Source organism: Balaenoptera borealis (assembly GCF_965194805.1).
Source record: "Balaenoptera borealis genome assembly, chromosome: 17".
Lineage (NCBI taxonomy): Eukaryota > Metazoa > Chordata > Mammalia > Artiodactyla > Balaenopteridae > Balaenoptera > Balaenoptera borealis.
In genome coordinates this window covers 45,118,988-45,135,150 of record NC_138876.1, presented here as the reverse complement: position 1 = coordinate 45,135,150, position 16,163 = coordinate 45,118,988, and the positions used below count along the sequence as shown (strand labels likewise).

At 35.8% G+C, this 16,163-nt stretch overlaps 1 long non-coding RNA gene across 1 annotated transcript; it reads right to left on the bottom strand.

Annotated features, from left to right (window-relative positions):
* Window positions 1-13,801: 13,801 nt before the first annotated feature.
* On the bottom strand, window positions 13,802-16,100 carry LOC309614698. Its single transcript, XR_014236363.1, has 2 exons — window positions 15,838-16,100; window positions 13,802-15,724 (listed from the first exon to the last, which is right to left on the bottom strand). It is a non-coding gene; the product is annotated as an uncharacterized lncRNA (long non-coding RNA).
* Between the last annotated feature and the right edge of the window lie 63 nt (window positions 16,101-16,163).

Below are 16,163 nucleotides of genomic sequence, written 5' to 3'. Positions count from 1 at the left end.
TCCACTTTATTTTTGTATACAGTGTGAAGAATATTCTAATCTCATTCTTTTACAAGTAACTGTCCTGTTTTCCTAGCACCAGTAATTGAAGGGACTGTCTTTTCTCCATTGTATATTGTTGCCTCCTCTGTTGTAGATTAATTGACTGTAGGTGTGAGGGTTCATTTCTGGTTCTATATTGTCTTCCACTGAGCTATGTGTCCCAGTACCATGCTGTTTTGAGAACCGTAGCTTTGTAGTGTAGTCTGAATTCTAGGAGGGTGATACCTCCAGCTTTGTTCTCTTTTTTCAAGATTTCTTTGGCAATTTGGGGTCTTTGTGGTTCCATATGAATTTTAGGATTATTTATTCAAGTTTGTGAAAAATGTTATGGGTATTTTTAAAGGGATGGCACTAAATGTGTAACTTTTTTTGGGTAGTATGGCAATTTTAGCATTATTAATTCTTTCAATTCAAGAGCGTAGGTTAGCTTTCCATTTCTTTGTATTATCTTCTTTCATCAATGTTTTATAGTTTTCAAAGTATAGGTCTTTCACTTCCTTAGTTAAGTTTATTCATAGATATTTTATTCTTTGATGTGCTTTTAAACAGGATTTCTTTTTTTACTTTATCTTTCTGTTAGTTCATTATTAGTGTATAGAAAAGTAACAGATTTCTGTATATTAATCTTATATCCTGCAATACTGCTGAATTCATTTACTAGTTTTAATAGTTTTGTGGTGGATACTTTAGGAGTATCATGTCATCTGCAAATAGAGACAGTTTTACTTCTTCCCTTCCAATTTGAATGCGTTTTATTTCTTTTTCCTGTGTGATTGCTATGGTTACGACTTTCAATACTATATTGAATAGAAATGGCAAAAGTGGGCATCCTTTTCTTCTTCCTGAATTTAGTGGAAAGGCTTTCAGCTTTTCACCACTGAGTATGATGTTAGCTGTGTGTTTGTCATTAATGACCTTTATTATGTTGAGATATGTTCCTTCTACATCCACTTCAATGAGAGTTTTTATCATGAATTGATGTGGAAATTTTTCAAATGCTTTTTCTGCATCTATTGAAATAATCATGTGATTTTTATCCTTCCTTTTGTTAATGTGGTGTATCACCTTGATTTGTGAATATTAAAACATTGTTGTATCCCTGGAATAAATCCAACTTGATCATGGTGTATGTTTTATATATTGTTGAATTTGGTCTGCTAACATTTTGTTGAAGATGTTTCAGTAAAAGATATTGACCTGTAATTTTTTCTTTAAGTGTGTTTGTTTTGGTATTAGAGTAATGGGGTATGCTGGAATGAATTTAGGAGTGTTCTGTCCTCTTCAATTTTTTGAATAGTTTGAGAAGGATATGTATTTGCTCTTCTTTATATGTTTGGTAGAATTTCCCTGTGAAGCCATCCAGTCCTGGACATTTTTTTGGTGGGAATTTTTTTTTAACATCTTTATTGGAGTATAATTGCTTTACAATGTTGTGTTACTTTCTGCTGTATAACAAAGTGAATCAGCTATATGTACACATATATCCCCATTTCCCCTCCCTCTTGCATCTCCCTCCCACTCTCCCTATCCCACCCCTCTAGGTGGTCACAAAGCACCGAGCAGATCTCCCTGTGCTATGCAGCTGCTTCCCACTAGCTATCTATTTTACATTTGGTATATATGTGTATATATGTCAATGTTACTCTCTCACTTCGTCCCAGCTTACCCTTCCCCATCCCTGTGTCCTCAAGTCCATTCTCTACGTCTGCATCCTTATTCCTGTCCTGCCCCTAGGTTCATCAGAACCATTTTTTTTTTTAGATTCCATATATATGTGTTAGCATATGGTATTTGTTTTTCTCTTTCTGACTTACTTCACTCTCTATGACAGTCTCTAGGTCTATCCACCTCACTACACATAACTCAATTTCATTTCTTTTTATGGCTGAGCAATATTCCATTGTATATATGTGCCACATCTTCTTTATCCATTCATCTGTCGATGGACACTTAGGTTGCTTTCATGTCCTGGCTATTGTAAATAGTGCTGCAATGAACATTGTGGTACATGGCTCTTTTTGAATTATGGTTTTCTCAGGGTATATGCCCAGTAGTGGGGTTCCTGGGTCATAGTCCTATTTTTAGCTTTTTAAAGAACATCCATACTGTTCTCCATAGTGGATGTATCAATTTACATTCCCACCAATAGTGGAAGAGGGTTTGGTGGGAATTTTTTTATTAAAAATTCAGTTTCAATTCTAGTAATTGGTCTGTTAAGATTGTCTGTTGCTTCTTGATTCAGTCTTAGTAGGTTGTATGTTTCTAGAATTTTGCTCATTTCTTCTAGGTTGCCTAATTTGTTGGTAAATAACTGTTCATATTATTCTCATGATTTTTTGTATCTCTGTGGTATTGGTTGTTATTTCTCCTCTTTCATTTTTTATTTTGTTTATTTGGGTCCTCTCTTTTCTTCTTAATGAGCCTGGCTAAAGATTTATTAATTTTTTTTTATCCTTTCAAAAAACCAGCTCTTGTTTTCTTTGATCTATTCTATTGCCTTTTTGGTCTCTAGTTCATTTATTTACTCTCTGGTCTTCATTATTTCCTTTCTTCTTCTGACTTTGATCTTGTTTGTTATTTTTCTAATTTCTTTAGGTGGTAGGTTAGCTTGTTTGAGATTTCTTATTTCTTTCTTTTTTTTTTTTTTTGAGATTTCCTTATTTCTTGATGAAGGCCTATATTGCTATAAACTTCCCTCTTAGAACTGCTTTCTGTGAATGTCATAGATTTTGGAGTTATTTTTGACATATTTTCTGATTTTGTCTTTTATTTCTTCATTGATCCATTGGTTTTTTGATAACATGCTGTTTCGTTTCTGCGTTTATTCTTTTCCCATTTTTCATTCTGTAATTCATTTCTAGTTTCATACAGTTCTGGTTGGAAAAATGCTTGATATAATTTTAATCCTCTTAAATTTGTTGAGACATGTTTTGTGGCCCATCATGTGATCTATCCTTGAGAGTGTTCCATGTACCCTTGAAAAGAATGTATTCTGCTGTTTTTGGATTGAATGTCCTGTAGCTATCTATTAAGTCCATATGTTCTCTTGTGTTATTTAAGGCCACTTGTGCCTTATTGATTTCCTGTCTGGATGATCTGTCTATTAATGTAAATGGGGTGTTAAAGTCCCCTTTTACTTTTGTATTATTTTCAATTTTTCCCTTTATGTCTATTAACATTCACCTTATATACTTAGGTGCTCCTGCATTGGGTACATACATGTTAACAAGTGTAATATCCTCTTCTGGTATTGATTCCTTTATAGTTATATAATGCCCTTCTTTGTCTTCTGTTACAGCCTTTGTTTTAAAGTCTATTTTGTCTGATATCAGTATTGCTACCCCTGCTTTCTTGTTATTTCTGTTTGGATAAAATATCTTTTCTATCTCCACACTTTCGGTCTGTGTGTGTCTTTATCTCTGAAGTGAGCCTCTTTTATGCAGCATAGAGAAGGGTCTTGTTTTTTTTATTCCAATCAGACGCCTTTGTCTTTTTTTTTTTTTTTTCACCCTCTGTCTTTTGATTGGAGCATTTAGTATGGGAACCACTGTTAACAATCTGAGCACTTTCTATGTGCTAGTCACCATGCAAACAATTTGTAGGCCTCACCCTACCAAATTATTATGATAATTCTATGTAGTAATACTATCACTTTTCCCTAACTTGTCCAAAGTGTTAGTAAGTTTTAGAGTTAATATGGGGAAGAGATATAAAATAACTCAACCCTGACTCGAAGGCTCATCTTCCAATCATTAAATAATTATTCTATGTATTCGTATGAAGAACAACAGCTTGTAATAAAGCCTAGGAAACAGTGTTTTGTTTTGGAATATGATGCTGGTTTGGGATAAGTTAGGTAACAAAGAATAGAGGTATAATGGAATATAAGAATTTGGGGAAATCCAAGGACTTTTGGAGAAGTTGTAGGTGGAGGAAACAAAATAAGGACCCAGATTGAGATGAGAGACTTGCCTTAATGAAAATCAGTGAAAAGACAAGCACTCAGAATCAGGAAAACTCTATCCAGAGACGTTATTTCCAATCCCATTAGTCACTGGAGAGTTTCTTAAAAGAATATACCTGCCTGTTCTCAATAGCTGACTTTTTGGGAGAGAGACCAGGACATCAGTATTAGAAATAAAACTAATCAAAGCAAAGCTCTTCATTTGACTCCAAAGTACAGCCGATTAAAAACTTCTGCCTTAGATGTACCCAGTGATATTCAAACTAAACTTCTATAGTTTCCACAAGGTGCCTGAAGTTTATCGAAGAGTAGGTAGGAGTCCACACTATTCATTCTTTTTAGTTTCATTTGCTCCATTTTAATCTGTTTTAAATGGAGAAAATAACCCGGTTGTGAGGAACGACTACAAGTTCAGCTTTTCTCTTCCCCATACCTCCCTCTCACCATCACCAAATTTATATTGGACCTCTGCATAAGATTTCATTTGAAAAAATAGTTTTATATTTAAAAATAATTCAAAACAGATGGCTTTTCTTCTTTCTACCCCCTCAGTTTAAAATAGGAAACTGAGGTGTAAAGAGGCTAATACAGAGGCTGCCACAAGATATGTTCAATTTAAGAACATATAGTTGTGGCTTTGATCAGAGACCCTAAAGATACCTAGAGATGAGGCTAAAGCACTGGACACTGCAACACTGTTGCAGTTCCACCCAAGTTTTCCATAAATGTTCTAATTAGTAATGACAGCTGAAATAACAGAAAAAAGAGCACACCTCCTTTAGTCTTGGGCTAGTGTCTCTAATAGATGGAAATTTGCATCCAGAAGCCTATACGAGAAGAAGTACAGTATTTAACTTTCAAGTCTTTGAAAACTTCTTTCACATCTAAGGAGAAGATGGAATGGATGCTAAGTACAAGTTTGCCATATCCACCACACCAGATTCCACCATATTACAATTCTTGCTCAATGTCACATAATTTTTTATAACAGGCAAAAAAAGATTCATGAAAAAAGAAGAAAAATAACTTAGCAAAAAGGATTTGGAAATGGGTGAGAAAACAAAAATGAGAGATTTTAAAACATTGCAACTGAAAATATTTGAAGAAAGTGAAACAGAATATAAATTAAGAGACATACTAGAAAGTTAAAAGGGCAAAAGAGAAAGTTCTGTAAGGTGTTTATTTTCATTTACTGGTATTCTGTTATTTGCCATTGGGTAAAACCTCATTGCAGGGACAAGATCTGATCTTTCATCTTATAATTACCACTGAGAAATATTGAAGATAAAATATAAGACAATATTTCCATAACTGTATAGTTCAAAGATGAAATGAACCTTAAATGTTCTTTTATCTGCCTTTACTATTGCTAAATGATTATCCTGTCCATGCTTGATTTATTTAAATGTTTACTGAAGGAATTCTATATGCTAAGCACCATATTAGGTATTGAGGACAGAAATGTGAAGAAGACAGATCTAGTTAGTACTTGCTTCGTGGAAGTATATTCAAGTGCAGGAAACAGAGAAGACAAGTAAAAGTATTACAAAGGAGAAAAATAGGGTACTTCCAATAGAGAATGAATGGATAAGAATTGTGAATTACTTTAGATAGTGTGGTCGGGGAGTGATGACAGATCAATATTTGCAGTGGTGAGAAATCACTGTTTCCAAATGTATCCCATTCCTTGTAAAAAAAAGTGTGGGAGTTCAAGATACCAAAATCCAGATGGCTTAAACAGATTATAACAGAGTGTGGAATGGGATGAGACTGGAGATGGCCTTGAGAAGCATATTAAGAAGTATACACTTACTGGAAAAGTAGTTAAGAATCTTAAATTGAATCTTAAATTTGGCTTGAGTTTTTAAAGATAACTCTTATTGTGTTATAAAGAATAAACTTGAGAGAGGCATGTTTTTGTAATACAGGTGAATAATGATTCTGGTTTGGACCTAGAGTGGTGCCTGTGGAACTGGAGGTAAGTGGATTGATATGAGATATATTTAAAAGGTAGGACTTAATGATTTGTTGCAATTAAAGGGTAAGGGAAAAAAAGTAGTTGAGAATGATACCCAGGTTTCTGATGTAAGCAACTGTCCTCTCGACAGTGGTGCCATTTATTGGTTGATTGGTTGTAATTTATTGTATGTCAATTATACCTCAATAGATAAAACTTTAAAAAGATAAAAGGTTAAAAGAAGATGCTATTAGAGAGTAATTAGGGCTATGACAGTGATATAGCAGGTAAAGTGATTGCAGTGCCTTGAGAGAGGTGCTATATACTTGATGGCAGGGGTGCCATGTAGGTTGTTGAGTAGTTGAGGTAACTTTGATAAAGTGAAACATATGAATTTTTACCTGAATGATGATAAAAGGCCAGTTTTACAAAATTTGGTGAGTATTTTCCCCAAGTTGAAAAAGCACCTAGGGAAAAACTCCTGTGGCAAGAAGAAACAGAAAAAAAGACCAAAATTGCTGAAGTCTGGGGTTGGGAGTAGATGAAATCAGACATAAATGCAGGAACAAAAATAGGTGGGGTCTTCTAGTATGTGGAGTGATGCCGTTTACTGAGATTAAAAAAAAAAATTCTGTAAATATGTAAATTTTTTCAAAAAAAGAACAAAAACCAAAACAAACAAAAAATCTGGAGAACAAATTTAGATCAGTTTAATCATGTTAAATCCGAAGTAACTGAGGGGCAATCCAAGTGAAGTTACCCAGGGGGCTGTATATGTACGTATGACCCTGCTGGCACTTGGAAGAAAGGTCCAATTGGCAAAGAGATGTAGTAATTAAACCATGGGAATTGAAATTGGCAGAAAGTGTATAGAGTGACAAACGTGCCTGGGACAGAGCCCTGAGGGATCCAGCAAATTTCAGTGAGTGATAGAGGAACAGCCAAAAATCAAAGGAGAAAAAGCAGGAGAGGGTGTGTCATGGAAGCTAAGGGAGGAAAAAGACAACACTCAAGAAGAATACATATATCAAATGGTGATAACTGTTATGGAGAGACATTAAGCAGGTTAAAGAGGGAAATAGGAAAGCTGGGTGGGGAGAGCACATTGTTTTCTTTTTATATGCAGGAACAAGGCAGGCTTCACTCACGTTTGAGTAGAAATGTGGACAGAAGGGATAGTCAATAGTGTCCAATATTACTGAGAAATTAAGCAAGTTATAGGTTGAAAAGTGGTGATTTTGACAGCTGTTTTATGTGATGGGAAAATATGCAGCAGTTAAAAATGTTTTTGAAGAGTAAATGACTTAGAGAAATTACTATAATTGCAAGTGAACAAAAAGCAGAAATTTATATATAGTATTATTCAAAATATGAAAAGTAATTTAATTTCCAGAAAGAAATATCCTGTTCTCAGGACATCTCTGCATGGTGGGATAATGGATAACACTTATCATCATCTATACTTTGTTCAAAATTTCTGCAGAAATGTTTTAATTAAAAAGAGTAAAATAGCTTTATTTTTCTGTTAACAAGAACATGCTAATGAAAGATAAAGAAAAAAATAATTATCCAAAAAGCTACCACTCAGATGTAAGTACTGTTAACATTGCAATATCCAAATATTTATCTACATTTTCTAGATAGATGGAGAGACAAAGATATATGAACACACAAAAAAATGTAAAAAATGTATTATTATATTTGCTGTTAACTGGCTTTTTTCCTTCCTACATGTCATGAGGCCCTTTCCATTATCATTCAGTATAGATCTTACTCTTTTTAATGATTATACATTAATGTATTTAACTAAGTCCTTATAACTGGACATAAACATTGTTTCCAATTTTTCCAAATTTTGTATATTCTTTTATTGTTTTCCAGGATAAATTTCTAGAAATTCAATTGTTGGTTTTGGTATGATTATTAAGCTGCCTTCATAAAATGTAAAAGGTTAATCACATTGAATGAATTTATTGATCATTTCATCACTGTTATATTATTTGCTCCATTTTGAACCTCTTGGACCTTATTTTCTTTATCTCTAACATAGGGTTGATGATGGTAGTAGTTTTTTCTTATCTTAATGAATTGAGGTTTTAAAATAGTAATAATATATAAGGATTTTATAATCATAAAGCACTGTGTCCATTTTAGGAATCGTAGAAGGCATATTATGGAAATAAATTGAATATTTCAGCTCTTCTTTAAAACAAAATAATGTAGAAGTCCAGTTAAAATAATTTTTTTTTCAGAAGCCAAAAAGCTCTTAAACTCATGCTTCCAAGTTGATTTTCATTCAACATTTTATTATTATAAAATATTTAGCATATAATAGTTGAGTAAAAAGGTGCTGCCTAAGAGCTCAGTGTTGGTAAACTAGCAGTTGTTTTAGGCTTCATGTCTCAAAATGTATTATTGCCTTCCCATATTTCTGTAGGTTGAATTGTGTCTCCCCCAAAATTCATATATTGAAGCTCTAACACCAGTATGGCTGCATAAGGATGTAATTAAGGTTAAATGAGTTCATAAGGGTGGAACCCTAATTCAATAGAATTAGTATCCTCCTAAGAAGATGCCAGAGAGCACTCTCTCTCCCATTCCGACACCTTGCCCTCCCTGCCCCCCCCACTCCCAAAGATATGAGGAAACAATGAGAAGGCAACTGTCTACAAGCAAGGAAGAGAGCCCTCATCGGAAACAGAATCTGTTGGCATCTTGACCTTGGACTTCTCAGCCTCCAGAACAGTGAGAAATAAATGTATGTTGTTTAAGCTACCCAATCAATGGTATTTTGTTATGGCAGCCCACATAAGAAACATATTTCTTTTTTTATCATTATGATAGCCTTTAGGATGAGAGGCTCAAAATTGCCAGTTAATCAAAACTGAGGTCCGATTTTCTTCTGCTGTGTGTGTAACCCTGCTGAGGTAACTTGTGACTCTTGAATATCAATCTTTTTTCATAAATGGTTGCATGATATCTCTCAAATATGCAGTCTTGTCAACCAAACAGAAAATGGAAACCCTCAATTTTCCTGTATCTTTTTCGGCATATGGGTTTGTACCATCCTTTAGTCTTGTTGAGAGTTCTTTGAAATTAACATTTGGGACAGGTATTCTAGATTTAAATTTGTCCTTTTTTTTTTTAATATATTTTTTAAAATTTTTATTTATTTTTTTTTATGGCTGTGTTGGGTCTCCATTTCTGTGCAAGGGCTTTCTCCAGTTGTGGCAAGCGGGGGCCACTCCTCATCGCGGTGCACGGGCCTCTCACCGTCGCGGCCTCTCCTGTCACGGAGCACAGGCTCCAGACGAGCAGGCTCAGTAATTGTGGCTCACGGGCCCAGCCGCTCCGCGGCATGTGGGATCCTCCCAGACCAGGGCTCGAACCCGTGTCCCCTGCATCGGCAGGCAGACTCCCAACCACTGCGCCACCAGGAAAGCCCTGTCCTGTTTTATGTTGGGAATATTCTTCTCCTTCTGTCTCAGAGAGGACAACAAAATAATGGTTACTGGGAATCTAGACTTTCTGGCTCAGGGCCAACAGAAAGGAACACAGCAGAGTCTTCTGAGCAGTTCATGGTAACCGTGTATAAGTCCTTCAGAACCTTTGTGGCAATCCTTAATTCTGTGGGAGTCATCAGTGCTGTACGCTCTCAAAAAAAAAAAAGCCAGAATTCTTAGGCTTCATTAGTGGAAACATGGCTTCCCAAACTCAAGTTGGAAAAATTCTGAACAAAACACATTGAATGAATTAGTCCATACTTATTTTTCACAGATTCTGTATTTGTGAATTCACTTACTAAGATTAGTAACCCCCAAATCAAAACTAATGGCCCGTTCATGGGTATGTGCATGTGCAGAGCAGCAAAAATAATTTGTCATCTGACATGTATAATCCCTGATGAAGTGGAACAAGGTGACACCCTATCTTGTCTCAGTTCTCATACTGTAAACTAGTGTCCTTTTCAGGATATATTTAGTGTGTTTTTTTGCAATTTTGTGCTTTTTATGGGTGATTTTGCTCTTTAAAATGGTCCCTAAGTATAGTGCTATGTATTGTTCTCAAGTACCTTACAGAGAAAATATGTGTTAGGTAAGATTCATTCAGGCTATGAGTTATAGTTCTGTTGGCCATGAGTTCAATGTTAGTGAATGAACGACAGATATTAAATAAGGTATCTTAAAATAAGGTGACACCCTAAGGTTATGTATTCATCAGTTGGTGACAGTAATGTGATCAGAGGTTTGCAGAAACCTAATTCTATATTTCTCCTAGGGACAATGATATAGTATTCACTAATTCAGTGTTTGAGAAACTTTAAAGAACATAACTACCACCAGTAACAAAAATCAACTAGATGTAGATATGTAGCAGTGAACTAAAAAATTAGAATCTATAATGGAATAATGTGTTATTACAGATTTTTTTGTAGTTTGCAAATTATAAGTTAAAAAAATTTAGTACAAAGATAAAAGGCCCTCCTGCTCATTATTCAACTCAAAGTATAGGGCTGACTGTAGTGCTTTTTGTTTTTAGACCAAATTAAAATTTAATATGACACCAAGTTGCCACCAAACATGCAAATATCAGTTATTTAATTAACACCCAAACCTGATTAGACAGAGCTACTGAGAGAAATACTCCAGAAGACAGGCATACAACTCAAGTTCACAACAATGACCTCATTGAAGGGTGAATGAGCTCTGCTGTAAAGCTCCTGCAACTGGTCACTGGTAGGTCCAGTCACAGGGGAGAATGCAGCTGGGTCTCTGGCTGGTTCCCATCCCTTGGACAAGTCCTGTTTCTGGGTGTCTGGACAGGAGATTGGAAAGGAGAGGGAGCCAGAGAGAGAGACAGTGACAGAAACAGACATAAAGGGAGAGGGAGAAGGGGAGAGAGAGAGAGAAATAGACTGAGAACCTAATGCCTAAATAGAGTCAAAGAAGCAGAAATACAGACAGGAAGACATCAAGCAGGAAGAAAGAACATACAGAAGAAGATAGAGTCAACAGAGAGAGACAGAGAAAGAATGAGGAAGCCAGACTTATTTTTAAAAAGAGAGAGAGTTAATACAGGAGAGAAGACGACAGCTAAGGACACAGAAAGAAATAAAAACCAACAGAACAGGGAGATGGCAAGACACATCAAGAGATACAGAGAGGTAGAGAGAGAGTCAAAGAGAAATACAGAAGGAGAGGCATCCCTCTGACCCAGGGATGCCTGCTGTCAACATCCTGCGGTGCTCCGGGCTCCCTGGAGGACCACTGTCCCATTCACACCTGGAACTAAGTGCTCTCTGACTGGCCAGCCAAGGCTGAGTCACCTGGGCCCCAGCACTGGGGCCCATCCTTACCCAGCCCCATTTAAGCTGCATTCCCAGGGCTCTTCCAGGTATCTGGCATGTAATAGATACTCAACAGACACGTGTTAGGAAGAAAGGGGGAGAGAGCGGGATAGAGAAATAGAGGAACACAAAGAAAAGGGATTCTCACAAACTCCTGGGTGGGAGGCCACTTGTCCATCCCAATTTGTGAAGGAGCTGAGGTTCAGAGGGGCTTGATTGTCTGTCCCCAAGTCATACGGTGGGTGAGTCACACACATTCCAATCCTTGGGCAGATGAGATGCACACACTTTCTTCAACCATTCATGTTTCATTAGATTTCTCTCTCTTTCCAGACACTTCTTCTCGGAAGTGCCTTATTTTTGATGTTTAATTCAGTTGGAACTATAAATCTAAATATTCCATTCCTCTGTAATACTTACCCATCAAATATAGGTGTGTCCCTTAAGGTTTAACCTCCTTTCCTTTTTTCTTCTATTTCCTATCATTCTTTCCAGGGTGATTTCTCATGGCCTCAAATACCACCTTCAAGTCAGAAAACTAAAACCAAAATTTCCAATCATGATATCTCTTCTGGCTCTGGACCTGAATCTCTAAATACCTGTCTGACTTATCCACAAATGTCCCTGTCACAAATCATGCTCAACATGTTACAAACAAAACTCATTTTCCCCTGCATGAGCCATTGTTTTCTGCAATATGTAACTTACCTGAAGTAATGAGCTTTCTTCCTTATTATATAAAGTTTATCCACACAACAATCTTCTAAGTAGGTGCTGTAGTATGGATGAGGGCAGGATTGTACAGATGACATGAATTAGTCTTGAAATCATATTTGGTTCTGATACTTACTATGTGGTCTTAAGCCAATTACTTTTTTTTTGAGCCTCACCTTCATGGACAGTAGATACAACATAGGTTTTATTATTGTTCTATTTGAAAGTACGGTAGGTACCCAAAGTGGCAGCATCAACAACCCACAGGGACTTGCAAGAAATACAGAATCTCAACTTTACCCTAAACTTGGTGAATCAATATCTGCAACTTAATATGATCTTCCCAGGCAAATGGTTTGCATATTTATATTTGAGCATCGCTGGTCTTGCCCACCCTTGCTAATACAAGGGTGTCATCACCTTCAGGGGAGTAGATCATTCAAGAATAGAAAAAGTCCTGTCTATAACTTACTAGAGCTACTGTTCCAAGTATTGCCAATGCTCCTATTTATCCACCCATTATCAACTATATATAGCTGCTGTAAATGGATCTTTGATTTTATCCAGAAACCTTGAAATATCTAATTTAAATCTACTCCATGGTTATTTTATTCACTAGAGAAAGGCTCATTCTTCCTTTACCATTTTAAATTGTACTCCCTCAACATTTTAAAGTTTGGATTGTTCAATCTGAAGTTTTCTTTGTGTCCCATCCTTACAAGGAAAAATAGAAGTACCAGTTCTCACCTGAAATATTTGGAAAATGCAACCAAATTTTTGATTCAAATAGGGATGCTGCAATAGCTTACAACTCAAGCACAAAATCTCTCATACAATAACACTGCTTAAGCAAACCTGTTTCTAGATTCTAACACTACTTAACATTTATTAAACATTCATAATATACAATGCACTGTGTGAACTGAGAAGGCTTATAGATGCTTAATAATACATTTTATAATCTAATCCTGTGTTGCTATTACCCTGACATACCACATTTCTAACAAGCTCCCAGGCAATGCTTATGCTGCTTTTCTGAGGATGATACTTTTCAATAAAAAGATTGTGGAGCAAGAAGTATTACATGGAAGTCTGAGAAAGGAAGAATAAAAACAGTGACGGGGAGGAGGGCAGTAGGTGATGGTGAGAGAAGAGAATTTGGCTTCTCTCTCTTTGACAGTCAACTGTTAGCTCCTTAGAATCCATTATGGTAAAATTCAGTTGGGAAAAATCTGTCACTAAGAAGCTAACCATGGCACTTAGAATAGCTTATATTGAAGTAAATCCACTACTTAGAATTGGAAGGTAGCAAAATTTAGAAAGTCCAGTAACTATGTCTTTCCTAGGTGCATATTCCATTCTTCATCTAGTGTTTTCATTCTTAGTTCCTTGACTTTTGTACATCCATCCCATAACATATAACTCATAATGTCCTTATTGTTTCAGATCCTAAATTATCACATTTATTATAATCTCCTCTTTGACCCAAAGGTAATTCATAACATTAAAAAAATTCCAAATATGTGATTTTTCACATTTGAACATAGTTCCTAGGCTTTTTTGCAATGTGATCATTTGTGCTTTCTAGAAATATATTAAAGTTTTCCCTGCACCTTAGTATATAAGTCACTTAGAAATAAAGTCACTTTTCAGGACAATCTGAAAAGAACGCAAATACACACACACCTCTGAACTACTTAACTACTCCTTAACTATCTCAACTTTTCATTTACTTGACTTATTAAAGACTGTAAGTACTGAAGTCATAGTCCAACAATTTTTGCCATGTGTATTTTCTTTAATTAAAGGATTACTTTATTAATTTTAAGTACATAAAATGTACTAATTTTAAATACAATTTTTAAAAACATATATACATCAGTAAAACTATCATTCACATGAAGGTATTGAACATTTATTTTACATATGAATGCCATGTTATTTGCCACATAAAGCCTCTTAAATGTTACCACCTGTACTGTATGTTTTATAAATATGTTATAGCTTGAGTTCTAATAAAAATATTGCTCCCTACTTCCATTTCTATGACTTATCATTTCCATTATCTTTAAACTCTTTTATCCTTTGCTTTATACAAATGTGAGTATCCAGAGTTATAGATTGATTTTTGACCCAATTTTAATCTCTTTAAATAGGACTATTTAACCAGTTTACGAGTGTGATGACTCATCAGTACCTATGTCAATCTATCTTATGCCAATTTTAATGCTTCCTTGTTGTTTTTCACCACTTCCTCTACAACCCAATTGGAATATGTGCTCTATTTTTATTTGTAACACATCTCATTGTCAAATTTACTTACAATGATCTACTACTACATGAAGCAGTAGGTATTGATTTTCTGTAGGCAAGATGCACATAAAACAAGGTTTTAATTCACGATCTCTCCAATGAGTAATTAAAAAATTTTCTTTTTACACTACCAGTATTAGCATTACAGACAAATTTGCTACTTTTCCCCCTTCTATAATTAAAACTAGGGAAAACAAAACTGTACTGACTGGTTTTCCCATTTTGCCAGATTAGCATTTGGTATGCCTTTATTCTACAGGTTCTGTGCACAGTGACAAAGTCCTTTTATTTTACTTATGTTTGGCTTAAGAACATGAGTATCTTTGTCTACATTGCATGCTAAAAATAAAACAGTATTTATTTGCTCAATATATTGAACGTTTAGCCTGCCTTTTCACAGTTTATAAACTGAAATTTTAAACCCAACTTACAAATTTTAGCATTTAGTTCTATAACTCTACCTAACAATGTAACCTTAATGCTGTTTAACTAATGCTTACCACTAATTTTTTCATACAATTGCCTCCTTACTTTTAAGTTATTTTAATTCATGTTCTTTGTTGGCTGCAGTACATTATTCAGCAAATTTTTCAAGGATGGTACTTGAAAGATATACTTTCTCAACCCCTGCGTATCTGTGAATGTCTTCCAGTTGCCTTGGTACAGAAATAATTTGGCAGGGTATATAATTGGTTCAAAATTATTTTCCCTTAAAACTGTAGATATTGTTCCACTGTTTTCTGGCATTTACAGTTGCAAGAGAAAAATGTGAGGTCAGCCTAACTTTGCCCCTTTATAAGTAACTTGCCTTCTCTGTCTGGGATACTTGTAGAATTTTTTATTTATCCTTCCAATTAAAAAATATTACCAGGATATGTCTGGGTGTTGCTTTCTTTTCATTAAATTTTAATGGTACCCTGTGAACTTTTTCAATTTGCAGATCTAGTTCCTTCTTCAACTCCGGACATTTTTCTTCAGTTAGTTCCTTATAGTTTCAGCTTCATTTGCTTTGTCCTCTGTTTCAGGTATTCCTATTCTGCGTAGATTTTATCTCCTGGGCAGGTGCTCTAGGTCTCTCTTCTTCACTTTACTTTACTTGATTTCTTTTCTTTTTTTTTCTGCATGAAAATTTCTCTTGTTTTGCGTTAACTTCAGTAATTCCATTTAGTGCCCTATGAGGTTTGCACATTTCTGTTATCTCTGTCAGCTTCCTGATACTTTTCAATCTCTCTGGCAATAGCCTCTTTATCATTGAGCATAGGTCTTTAGGCTCCTGTGTGATATGATACTCAATTCTTACTACCTCATCTATTTCCACCGCTATATTCAAGAGGCGGTATTTTCTCAATTACTTAGTTGTCTTTCTTCCGAACGGCGGTATTACGACCTTGAAAATAATAAACAGAACTTAATTCCCTACTGTTTGATTGGATCAGCACAAAGATTCTCACTGCTAATTATTCACCGTTTTATTGAAATGTTTTATGTTTTCCTTCTTACCTTTTGAATAGTACTTCCTAGCAATGGGACCAAAAGTGGTCCCATTAAAGTAGATGTTCCGAAGTACCGAACAAAACAAAACAAACGTCCAAAACAGTTCCCGCTACGTCATCTCTGCCCGCCTCACGTCAGGGCCAATAGACTGGTGTAGCTTTACTGCTGAACGGGGTGTAGCGCGGATCAATTGCAAGGCTGCAAACTTCAGCCGGCTAAGCCAAACCCCAGCACGCCATCGTGCTCCACCCGCGCCCCGCCCCGCCGCGCCCCGCCCCGCCGCGCCGCATTAGCGCGGGTCACGGGAGTGCGCACGCGCAGCATCCGGTTCT